Below are 11,285 nucleotides of genomic sequence, written 5' to 3' on the forward strand. Positions count from 1 at the left end.
GCTCCTCACGGACCTCTTGCTTATCGTGTCCCATTCTGGTCTGGACCCCGCGCGCTTGCGTCACTCGCACACACACACACTTCGCTTCACTCTTCTCTCGCTTACCTCCTTTGTTTATCCTTTCTTTATTGCGTTCGTTATCTTCTCTTCTTGCGCTTCTTCCTTCCTTCTCTTCAGTCTTTCGTCGTTCGCTTCGTTCTCTCTTTCTTTCTCTCTTCTCTGTCCATCTCTTTTCCGTAATGTGTTTTCCCTGTTCCCTTTAGACGCTCTCCCCCCTTCTTACACCCCTTTTACCAGTCCCTCTTTTCCTCTTCCCTCACCTTTTTCATCCCCCGCACGGCACGATTTGCTTTTATTTATTTTCTTCGTTTGCTTCTCTGCTCCTCTTCGTTTCTGTTTTTTTTTGTTCGCTTCTCCTCTCGAGCTCTGTGGTTGCTGCCAGGGAGCAGGGAGCAAGCGGAAGGCGGGTGCTGTGTGCTCCACCGCACCCTCTCTTTCTCCCTAACTCCCTCTACCCCTCTGGGGGCACTCGAGCTCTGATGCACCGGAGAGAGAACCTGAAATGCATTGCGGGCTGCATTATTTCCCAGCCACCCGCGGCCACTTTTAACGGCGTCGGCGTCGTAGTTGTTGTCTTCGTCTTGGCCTTCTCCACTGTACCGACCGACCGACCGACCACCCGCACATTTAACCACCCTCCCCTCGCCACACATCCCTTCCCTCGATCCCTTTGCATGTAAAACCCTTTCGCTCCCGCTGCGATCAACGTGATGGTACGTTTGTCTCTTCGTCGCAAGAGGTTTCTGTTGCTGTATCTCTGTGTGTGTGTGTGTCTCCGTTGTGCAGTCTCTGGCTGAACCTTCACCTATGCCCTATTTACTGTGCAACACTACTGCAACAATATCGTTGCTTTTGTGCTTCATTTTGAGTTTTTTTACTTTTTTGCAACTATAAAAACATAATAAAAAACGATCGTCGTTTGTTAATTGGCGAAATCGCGACTTATGCGAGGGTCCCCCGGGGAAGGGGGATCTAAAACTGTAAACATCCCGTTCCGGACCAGTCCAGCTGTTTGCTCAGGGCTAGGGGGCGCTGCGTAAATATTTATCCCAAAAACTCCCGACAATCCGCAATCCGCACCATCCCAAAAGCCGCATTGTTTAGAGAGGCGGATAGGGTGCACAGACCGCTGCACCGGAGCACCGGAGATTGGTTGGAATGGAATGGTGGACACACACACACACATGGTACGTCGGTTTTTCGAAATCGGTTTACGAGCAAATGGCGTGGATGGCGAAAGACTGAAGACATGATGCTCACATCACATGCCAACGTAACATGCACACTAGACCGTGGTAAATCCAACAAATGGTGAGCATTTTTCAACCGACTTTTCTCGCGTGTGTGTGTGTGTCTATGGCCGGCCGGTGGATTCCAACAGCGAATTGCAACTGCATCCCGATCTTGATCTCGCCCAGATTTCGGATGATTCATTTCGCCACCGCAAAAACAAACCATCCATCAAGCCTGCGAAGCGGAACCTCGCTCGCTAAGCTCTGACAGGAACAAGGGTAACATCGTCTTTTAAGACGACGACGGCGACGATGGTGGCGGTGGTGCTGAACTCATTAATTCCCCTTTTCTGTGACGTCTTTTAAGACGTGGAATTCGTGGAAATTGCTGTGACACTGTGCACTGGCGATGAAGGCAAAGGGCTAATATACCGAACCAGATGCTTTGTCTTGATGGCGGTACTGCTGCAACCGAAGAACGACTTCGGGGCGGTTTTGTTAAAGGTTAAAAAGTCTAGAACTTGTCTAGAAGAAATTGTGAGCAAGCTCTAATATAACATAGCAACAACTATAGTAGCCTGCAGCCACTCATTGTAGCATAAGCAAAACCATAGGACGCCAATGCTGCAAACTCTGAATTAATTTATCTGACCGAAATTTCCATCCAACCATACCATCAGCTTCCGACATCTCAACTTCTGTGCCATACACACACACACACGCACGGTTTCGGTGCTCTGTAAAGGCCACATCAGCCTTCCGGTCTTGGCCGGTTTCGAGTTTTATGCGAGTTTCGTCTGCTCTTCCCCTACTCCTCCTTCTTTCCAGCAGCAAGCGTTTGAAGCACGCTTTTCGCTACCGAGATCATTCTCGATCGTGACTTCGCGTATTTCCAGCTTGCTTGCGAGCGACTCGCTCGCAGTTCTGGGTGGTTTTCTCGGCACACACACACACACACACACACACACACACACACACACACACCACAGGCTGTTTTGATGGTTGGCCTTTTGGTTGTTGCCCGTCGTTTTACTCTTATTTCGCCGGAATTAATTAACCAAACATGCGACCAAAGTGAGAGTGAAGGGTGGGGGGTGGGACTCCAGCAAAGCATTCCCATACAGCATGGCCATACTATCGCCATGTCGTCATCATCTTGATCATCGGAACAGGGGAAGGATGGGGGTTTACTTTTACTTTTGCCAAGAGAGTCTGTTCTGCGTCCGGTGCGTCGTGCTGCTCGTGGCCATTCTTATCTATTCAAAGACACACACAAGCGCTCACGCTCCGTTTATCTTTTGACACACATCACATCACAAGCTTTCAAGGTTTTTTGTTTTTGGTGCGTGTGTCTGTATGTAGCTTAAGAGAGCGAAAGTACTTTTAACAAAAAAAACCCATTTTTACATGAAACACATTACGCACCGTCCAGTGCGTGTAACATTAACCCAAAAAAAAACCAACCAACCAAACTCCAAAGTCGCTCCAAAGTGTCTCAAAGGGACCCTGGCATTTGGCGGGTTGGGTGGTTGTTGCGCTGTTGCGGGCGCGATCGCGATCATAATTCAACTTGTAACCCGTGTCCGCGCCTTGTGGCCACCACTAATTAGCGTGACTTAATCCACCGTTCCGTTCCGTGTCAGCATCCCCATCCACGCCGGCAACGCCGGATGACCTCCAAAAAATTCGCTTGGCATTACTTTCAGTTTCGCGACCCGGAAATCGTCGTCGCCAGTAGTAGTAGTAGCGCGGCCCCGGATACAGCAACACCGCCTCAAGGCCACTGACTGGTGAGCTGATATTTTGCCGCCCGGCGGCAGCAGCGGCAACAACATCACGCGCAACTCGCCAGAGTGAGAGAGAGGGAGAGAGAGCCACCCCAAAAGTGACCAGCACCGGCACCAACAGGGCGTTCGGTGACGAAGAGAGATCAGTTCTCCATCCTGGTGGTGGTGGTGGCCGCGTACGGGGATGATCGTGGGAGTGTGTTTATGGTTGAAGCTCTATAAACGGGTTTTTAGCGCGCGCGCGCAGTGTTCGAGGGGCATAAAAATGGCGCACGGGCATCAGCTCTCGAGAGAATGATGCAGAAGATCTCGCAAAACCGCGCGCGACGTGCTCATGAGCGTCCCCTAATGTCAGCGAGTGCGAGCCAGGATTTACAGCAGCAGCAAGGAGGGATTAGCAGTATCGGGGGGAGGCGGGATGCTGTGTTATGCTTTTTGTTGTTTGTACGCTTCGGGGCGGCGCGCGCGGCGTTCACGATCGTTCTCGTTGTTATTTTTACTCTCCCGGGGCTCAATCAGAGACCCCAACAGGGCAACAGTCTCGTTGTTGTCTGTGTGTGTGTGTGTGCACGTCGAGGGGAGGTCGCGAGGTGAAGGGCGCACAGGGCAGCAGCAGCAGCAGCAGCAGAGCTGAGGCGAGCCCGTCAGTCAGTGTCAGAGAACCGCGAGCCGTACCTCGAATGATGGATGCTGTGTGATCGTCGCTAACGAACGAGATTCTGGAACCGCGGGTGGCGTGGTCCAGGGAGATGCAAAGCAGGAACCGATCCGATCGTGTGAGCGAACGATCGCGCGCGCGGTGAAGGTCATTTCGATACAACAACCCTTCGCTTGAGCCGGCGTCGAGTTGAGCGACAGCCGCGAACACGTAAATGAGCGTCGCTGTGAGCGTCGTCCGTGGCTGGTTGGTCTCCGGAGTAGAGATTAAAATTAAAATCCAACAAACGCGATCTTTACTCCCGCTTCGTGGGGCTCTGGGAAAGTAGCTCCAATCTCGTGATCGCACTCTCTCTCTACGCGATCGCGTAGTGTCACAATCGCGAATCCATCCGGGACCGACACATCGTCATCGGTGTGTCTGTGTCCCGGCGAACACAATGGCGCATGCGTGCTCGTGTGCAATCGTGTGCCGTAAACAACGCGACCGAACATTGCGCGATCACTATTGCAAACGAACACCAGTACCAACAGCACCAGCACACCCATACATAATAGCGTCGATTGCAATGCGATTGTTTGCGTTTTGCGTTGGTTGTTTTCTCTGTCAACAAAAATTAAAAATATGCAACAGGAAGTGCCGCTGCACTCTTGCTCAAGGGCCAATGCGTGCGCACTGTGTGTGTGTGTGCGCACTGCTTGTGTTGGTGGGGTTGAGTGCATCGCGATCACGAGTCGCATTCGCAGTTGCATCTTGCGTTTAAGGGGTGTTTTTGGATTGCAAGAAAAGGGAAAGTTGCACTAGAACTCCCTCTGGAGGCCATTTTATCTTCGTTAGGCAGGGTACTAAACGAGCTGTCGCTTTACTCGAATCGGAACCCGAAAGCGCTCGAAGGGCATGCAATAAATGAAACTCAAAATGCATCATAATCGACGCCGCCGTCGCTGCTGCTGCAGACAGACCATGGACCATGCTAGTGTGTGAATGGTTTATCCTACCTTTTCGAGCGCTGGTGCGAAATGTATCGGTCAGGCGCGAAAACACGACGTTCCAGAGGCCGTATATTGTGCCACCGCGAAGCATCGCCATGATCGGCGGCAACAATGTAACCCTCCTTCTCCCGATTGGTGGATGGTGCAATTGCGCGCTTGCCCGCAAAGTAAAGCACACATTGTCACCTCCACGGAACCACGGAGAACCGTGCGAACGAATCATTAGAAGCATGATGATATGATGTTGGGGAACGCACCACACCACACCACAATGCGCCTTGCGGTGCGTCCCTACAAAATGGCAAAAATTGCGAAAAAGTAAAACATGCTAGATGGGGGCGCAGGAATGAAATGTCAAAATCAACAACCTCGCGGCACACGCACGCACGCACACACGCATACAAGAAAGTTACATTTTATGGTCGCTTTCCGCCATGCCGTTGCCCACTTCCTTCTTTTCATCTCGCGGACGATCGCGCGCGCCCGCCCGCTTTTGAGACGCTACTACTATACTTCCCACTGTCAATGACCACGGCGAAGGTTAAACCGAAGAGATGACGGGTGTAACGTTGCGAGGAGCGCGATGCGAGCGCGAAAACGCGCAAAAAAATCAACGCTAGCGCGAAAGAAGAGACAGAAAAGGAGGCAGAAAAAGAGGATGGCAGCAACAACGACGACAGTCAGTGGAAGAGAGAGAGCAAGCAAGAAAGGGAGAACTCGGAACTATAAGAATCGGGGGAGTGGGCTCCATTTACACCCCCCGGTGCCTCCCATTTACTATTCGCAAATTGTACCAAACAAACGCCTCGTGATCACCTCGCGAGCCTTCTTGCGCGCACGCATCATCCGAGTATTGAAAGGTCACGACATCGAGTAGGGTTCGAAGGTGAAGATCAACCCTTGAAGGCCTGAGCATCGAGGTACTTCACTTGGTTTTGGATTTTTTTTTAGCATTAATTCGCGATCGTGACACACGCACCGCATCATCGCCATCAGTTTGATCGATTGCGTCCAAAATTGCGCGCCAAAAACGGAGGAATCCCCTTGGCGATCGCGATCATCGTGATCGCGTATTGATGACGATCCGAGATGACACTCGAACGTCAAGGTATGGGAGCATTTAATTTCGATTATTAAAAATCGTTTTCATACTACTTCGCAGATAAAATGCGGTCTCGGGATGCATCAGTGGCATCTCGAGAAGAAAAAACATCGTTTAGGAAATAGGGAATGGAATGAAAATGAAGAAAATATCGTACTACAAACCATCTCTCAACGCAATGACCATCGGCATTTAAATTGAAATCGTTTTGCGTAATGCTTCTGGCGTCCGAAGGGAAAGGAAGAAGAGCATCCTTTCAGGTATTCGCCTTCATCATCGCCTCTTCCCTTTCCTATCGTCCATTGCCCCCTTCGTATATCCGTTCCAGAGATATTTTTAAAGGAATATCACCGGGAGGAGGGTGGATCGCTTTGTTTGGTGGAAAATTATGCTAATTCCACCCTTCGCGCACGATGCGCTGGTGATGGTGGTGATGGTGGTGGCGACTAATGCCACCATAATCCTTACCACGCGAAAGGCGAGCAGCAATCTCTCCCTTCCCTTTCCCCTGGAAGGCGATTTTCCCTTATTTGTTGTTGTTTTCGGGGAGGAGGTTCCAGATCCAACAGTGCCCTGCGCTTTAAATATTATTTTTCGCCCTCACGCCGTTAAAAGGTGTGTGTCTGTGTGTCTCTGTGTGTGTGTTTGAGCCCGTAATCCATCATCGGGCTTTCCGTCTTTTTGTTTGTCAATCTAAACGGATGGTGCAATGTGAGCAGAGGCGAGGCCAAAAGGTTTGGGATTATTTATGGGCCCCGGGCACCTTTAACTTGGATGATGGATCGATGCTGGAAAGGTGTCGCAGCATTAGTTTTGGGTCTAGCAACAGCAGCAGCAGCAGCAGCAATGCGATTGAAGGCGCATAATCATACCAATAATGGTTGGCCCAAAAAGCCACCAGCAGAGCATAGTATAGTGATCGTACTAGAGTTTAATGATTTTCTCTCTCGTGGAATGTGAACAGCATAAATATGCATCTAGATGCAGCGGTAATGGTGGCTCCCGTTAAGACGATAAAGAAGTCTCTCTCTCTCTCTTTCTCTCCCTATAGTGCCTCTTTTAGGATAATAAAAGCGAGGCTACGAGGGTGGTAGTTGGAATCACGATTAGAGGAGGAGGAAAATTCATTTTCCCCCTCCTCGCCCAAACCAAACAACACTAATCCCCTCGCTCCGGGCCAGCTACAGCTCGCTTGAAACTCGCAGCATTGCAGGGTGTGCGCTGCCTTCAAACACACATACACGTGTGTATGTGCAGAGCGTGAGTGTATTTGTGTCGCCTCCTACACCACCTACAACTACCCTAGCTAGGGAGTCGTATTTTCCTTGTTATCTGTAGAAACAGAGCGGCCACCTCCCCCTGCACCGAAGGATACACGACGAAGGAATCGCGATTTTGGAGGGCAACCGCGACAGCGCGACGCGATGTCTTTGTCGTCGTGGCGGGTGTGAGTGGTTCGATAAATCGATACACTTGCTGCTGGCTGGCTAGCTGGCTGGTTCGAGTCTCTCTCCTTGCCACCAAAGACAGCACACCACACGGGCCCGGAAGTGTGGTCTACTGTGCTGGCGGGCGCCAGCGCTAGACAGCGTGAAGTGAAAAGCGTCATCCAACAGCAGCAGCACCAGCAGCACTAGTAGCCACCAACAATGTCGCGATAGTTTGAGTTCACCGGAAGAAGCGCAGAAGGGAAACTCGTCCTCTCTTACTCTCTGCCTCTTCCTCTGCAGGTCGATGCAATCGATCGGCCTTTTGTAGTGCAATTTTGTTGTTGCTGTCCTGTATTTGACAAGCTACTAACAAGCTCCCGGGAGGCTATATTTATGCCCCGCCACAGAGCAGCATCTGGAGAAGATTTATATTATCAAAAGACTTGAATGTCTGGACGTATCGTAAAAGAACTACAATTTCCCTTGTTATAATAAACGACTCAGAAAGGATTAGGAAAGTGGAACAGTGAACGAGAAGTTCTTCAAATCTGGTCGCCAAATCTGGTCAAACCGAAACCGAACATGACTCAACAATGGCTAGGAAGCCAACGGCACACACACCACACTATCAAGTGTTATCAGGCTTCGCCAAGGGCCGATGGCCCTTTTGCTATCATCTCGAGGATTTGCCTTTCCTCCACCGCACCATCGTGACGACTTCCTCGGGGATTCGCGAGCCGTCGTCTTATCGCCGGTGCAGGAGTTTGGCTGTTGGGAAAAGAGGGAAAAAGCACTTCCCCTGAGCCACTCACTCCTCTCTCCGGGTGATAGCTATCATCCTTTTGGCTTTTACGACCACAGGAACACAACCGCTTATCGCCGCTTTTGCTGCACACACACACACCGAGGCAGAAAGACTCACAAACAAACAGTAATGTGGCCAATATCAGATACCAGCAGCAGGCAGGGAGTGTCGTCTCACTATCTGGACAGTATTAGCCCCTGTGGCAGTTTATGACGTGAACGGCGTTGAGAATGTCCTGCCAGTAAGCGATAAAGAAAGTTTCACCGCTCGGTGAGGAGGTGAGTCACGCGTGAAGACCTCGAGTCGAATCGAGACGTTGCAGGAGACTCGAACACTATCCAAGTGATGTTGGTGGTCTCCTGCTGCGAGCTCGAGAGAGGAGATTGCTTGAAGATTCCTCCAAGAAGTTCGCCTTAAGGGATTTCTGGGATTTTCATGACGTGGGGTTTTTTTTTTCGAGAAGAAATGACTCACGTGCTGCGAATCGATTGTTGCAATGAGATGATATTCACCTTTCAGACCCACTTGCTTATTGCTCCTGCTGGAATGTGGCACTAACACGTCACACGATCGCACTTTAGGGTTGCCTCCACACTATATATTAGGGGAATTGCTGTCTCGTCTTCGGTTTCTTCGCCTTCTCTGTGTGTGTGTTCTTCTGCTTCTTCGTTTTCTGGACACTAAGCCGCACTAGCCTTTACACTAGCCACACACATAAAGGAGACTTCTGGGAATCGAACCTCCAGGAAGCTGATGATCCAAACACCCAAAAAAAACGAACTGGATCTCGCCTGCGATCCTCACACGACGCTCGAGCTCACGCTGTAGGAACTTCTGCACCTTCGCACACACCAACACATCAAACGACGACAACGCGCACGCACAAAGGTAAAAACCCCATACAAAGCACCTCTCTTCCGGCTCACAGGAGGACACAGCGGGATGCTGTTGTCACTATACGGCTGCTGCTAGTGCTGCTGCTGCTACTGCTGCTACTACTGATGGCGGTACTGAAGCGGTGGAGGTGAACCAACAACGCCAATGGCCGTACACTGCGAATCATAATCACCAACCGGAAGAGGAAGAACCGGGCTCTGGCGGACAATCTGTTGTTGCCGATGATGCACCACACGACACACACACACACAAACACACACTCATACACACATACACGGACACACACACTCTGCTGCTAATGCGCCAAATGCTCAAACTCTCATCAAAAATCTTGTCGCGGACGCGCGCGCGCAAGGAACCACAATTGATCACTTCCGCCGAAAAAAGGGGGGATCAGAGACAAGGAAGCGCACACAGGAAGGAGGAGGCTATCACAGCACTACTTGGAGCGATGTTGCGATGTTCTCTAGTGGTGAGGGGGAATACACAATCGAACTGATCGTCGCGATATACTACTTGGCTTGGCTTGGTTTGATGATTTTCCTGTTTGTACCGCACCAAAAAAAACACTGTTGAGATTTTCTTTGGAGTTTCCTCCCCCCGCGGAAGGATGTGCGAAGGATGTTTTCAGTTTGATGCCGGCTCGACTTGATGTTGCCTATGTTATGTTAACGATCACTCTTTCAACTTTTGATCTTCGATCGATTGCCGATGGTATCTTCTGCTATGCTATGGTGTGTTCACTTGGTCGTGCACGTGCCTTGCACTGACACACACACACACATACACACACACGCACGTGTATTTTCCTTGACCTCGGAAAATGCGCTTTCGGGGGCGGCGATTTGCACAAATCTTTTCTCACCCCGCGTGCCAGATAAACTTTTCGTTTTCGTTTTCGTTTTCCACTTCCACGCTTGCACCTCTCTCTCTTTCTCTCTCTCTTCTATCGCGTCTTCGCTAGGTCACAGAATTTCGTGAATTTCCGTGGAAAATGCGCTCGTCAAAATCACGCATCGGCGGCGAGCAGACGACAACGGTCAACGCACGTAAACGAGAGATGATGTGAGTGAGAGAACGGCTCCTGCTGCTGCTGCTGCGTGGGGACCGCGGTGCAAAAGCGCCAACAACCTCGTTCAAAGATTCTTCAACAACTGAAAAACGCCGCCGAACAACAACGGGAAGGCGCTGTAGAGTGTAGCGGCTCACCAAAACGCCCGAATATCGACGGTGATAACACACGCCGCGCACACACCACACAACCCCGATCGCACACACACACCGGCAAAGATCCGGTCGTCGTCGTCGTCGTCGGTGGAGGCGCTCAGTAGCCGAAGGTGAATTTCCTGGGGGAGACGATGTCAGCGTCGTCATCGTCGTCGGCGATGGAGAAGCATGGTGGGGACCGCACAACCGCCGAGAACATAAGGACTTAGGGGGTTGCACAAGGGTGTGTGTGTGTGTGCGGAGCGAGACACTCACGGCGTGAGTGACGCGCCCAAGTGGTTGCAGGTGTATTGGTCGCGTCTAATCTCAACCCTTACCTTCGCACCACCATCCCCTATTGCCTATGTCTTGAGCAAACAATCAAGCGGCCATTGCTGTATGTGTGTGTGTGTGCCAGAGCACAAAGGCAAGAGAGAGAAGGGAGAGAGCGAGAGCATGATTCCGAGAAGCGAGATCACCAGCAGCCGCTGTGCGATGATGTGCGTACAACAACGACGACAACGACTACGAGAGGCTAATGAAAGCAAAAACATAATGACAACGCGCGTGTGTGTATGCGTGTGAGGGTGAGAAAGAAACAGAGAGAGAGATAAAGGTCTTAGAAAAACCATTTTCCTATTCTTTCTATACGCACCCGGGGGAGAGACACCCGGAAGACCACCAGGAAGGTTAGGTTGTTGGTGGTGGTGGTGGTGTTGGCGTGTCTCTTCGACGCACCGAACGCACGCACGCGGTTTCGCTTGCTTGTACATAAGCCGCATCGCAACGAGCTGCGTTGAGCGAGCAAACAAACGGCACTCATCACCGACCGACCTCTCTAGGGGAAGATGAGGGTGGTGGTGGTGGTCGCCTCCCGGTGGATCTCAAACGCAGCATGCCTTCAAATGCCGCCGCCGCCGCCTCAGCGACCGGTCAGCGACTGGTGAGCAACACTAGAACTGAGAGCTGCAGAAGCTGCTGCGGCTTAATTCGACAACAAATGGATCTGCAGCATATCCATTAAGCAGCATAGCGTCGTCCACGGGGGTCCAGGGTGCCAGTCACTCACGCGATTGATGCGAAAAGGCGCGCGTTAGTTCGATCGAAATGTCAACA

At 51.1% G+C, this 11,285-nt stretch overlaps 1 protein-coding gene across 1 annotated transcript in view; it reads right to left on the reverse strand.

The window, feature by feature from the left end:
• The window catches only part of LOC125954538 (DNA N6-methyl adenine demethylase-like), a 49,420-nt gene extending 40,110 nt beyond the window's left edge, over positions 1 to 9,310 (reverse strand). Inside the window, exon 1 of the mRNA XM_049684933.1 lies at positions 8,579 to 9,310. The gene's annotated coding sequence lies outside the window, so the exon portion shown is untranslated. The remainder of the gene's footprint in view (positions 1 to 8,578) is intronic.
• Positions 9,311 to 11,285: the final 1,975 nt, after the last annotated feature.

This window comes from Anopheles darlingi, chromosome 3 (genome assembly GCF_943734745.1).
Source record: "Anopheles darlingi chromosome 3, idAnoDarlMG_H_01, whole genome shotgun sequence".
In the NCBI taxonomy this organism is placed as follows: Eukaryota; Metazoa; Arthropoda; class Insecta; order Diptera; family Culicidae; genus Anopheles; species Anopheles darlingi.